Source organism: Orycteropus afer, unplaced genomic scaffold, assembly GCF_000298275.1.
Source record: "Orycteropus afer afer isolate SDZICR_OR568_19922 unplaced genomic scaffold, OryAfe1.0 scaffold01136, whole genome shotgun sequence".
Lineage (NCBI taxonomy): Eukaryota > Metazoa > Chordata > Mammalia > Tubulidentata > Orycteropodidae > Orycteropus > Orycteropus afer.
In genome coordinates, this window is record NW_006922723.1 from 241,506 (window position 1) to 243,108 (window position 1,603).

General features: G+C 32.6%; 1 protein-coding gene across 1 annotated transcript in view; it reads left to right on the forward strand.

Moving 5' to 3' along the window:
• Positions 1-1,603, forward strand: part of LOC103212876 (cilia- and flagella-associated protein 47) — a gene marked incomplete at its 3' end in the record, with an annotated part of 63,092 nt that overhangs the window by 50,663 nt on the left and 10,826 nt on the right. The gene's annotated exons all lie outside the window — the stretch shown is intronic.

Genomic DNA, 1,603 nt, shown 5'->3' on the forward strand with positions numbered 1-1,603 from the left:
TCATTAGAGCATCTCTATATATGTAATACTATCAGGGAGCCACTAGAAATTAAATTATTTCATTAATAGAAGCCAAACAAAATAGAGAAAAGTATCATTTTCCCTAATGTATTACATCGTTAATATTCTAGTAATAACGGAATTCACCATGAAATGGCTCATGTAACTTTTGTAGCAAAGAAATGGATAAAATTCTTGTTTTTATACAAGTATATTTCTTTTAGATGTGAATAAAGTGAAAGTTGAATATGTAATTTTAACTTTCTTTCTGAATGTACTTTACTTGTGTACCAAATTGCCTTCCCAGTATACTTAGAAATTTAACAAAAGCCAAATTTTGTTTTACGAAATTCCATCATTATCTCCAAGCTATGTCCATGCTCTTGCACATTTTTGTAGTGAAGATCATTGTAGCCTTAAGAGACGAGAGACAAGTGACAGTTAAGAACCAAGACACGTACTAAGCTGCGTCCTACTGGTTTTCACTCTGTGCAAGTGATGAGATTCTTTTTTTTTTTTCACTTGCTATTAAAGTATAAAAAATATACAGAAAGGTATGTATTCTAAATTATATATCATTCAATTAATTTTCACAAACTGATACCACCTTTGTATCAAGTACCTAAATCAAACAGCTCAAGAAACAGAACATTGCAAGCATCCCAAAAGACCCCTCCTTTGAGCTCACTCCCTATGTGTTCTTCCCAAGGTCATCACTATCCTTAAAAAAAGCATATGCTAACTAAAAGAGCATATGTTAATTTTATCTGGTTTTGAACTTTATATAAATTAATCAAGGCATATGCTCTCTTTTATTTCTGGCTTCTTATGCTCATTGTTAGATTTGTGACATTCATCTACTCTGCTGCTTGTGGTTGTAGATTATTCGTTCTCATTCCTGAATAGTCTTCCGTTTTATGACTATATCATCATTTCTTCATTACTCAGCTGGTGTGCATTTGGGTTGTCTCAAATTATTACCTGTTAAAATAGTGCTTCTTTGAATATTCTTATAAATTATAATATATATGATGGGCATATTGTGCATTTGTTTTTAACTGTTACTTTGTTGTTTTTGAAACGTTTACTTATATACATTTGCTCTCATACTCACCCAATGTGTAATTTTTTTCTAACAGATAAAGCATAGGTAATGTAGTAATTTAGACCTAAACCCAAAATAATAATAATAATAAAAACCCACCAAACTCACTGCCATTGAGTTGGTCCCAACTCACAGTGACCCCTCCTTGGGTTTCTGAGGTGGTATCTATACAGAAATAGATTGCTCAATCTTCTTTCCGAGGAGTGGCTGGTGGGTTTGAACTTCCAGCCTCAATTACTTTGGGCACTACACCACCAACATTCCCAATTTAGACCTAATGTTAAAAATAAGTACCTTTTATAGAGTAATTACTGTGTGTAATGTACTTTGGTGAATGATGTCACTGTATTATCTAATTTAATCCTTACAACAACCCTATGAGGCAAGTACTATTATCTACAATTTATAGGTGAAGCAATGGAAGTTTAGCTTGTATTTCTATCCAAATCTGTAGCCCTCCACAGCCTTTATTATAACCCTCTATGATAATTTGCTTTC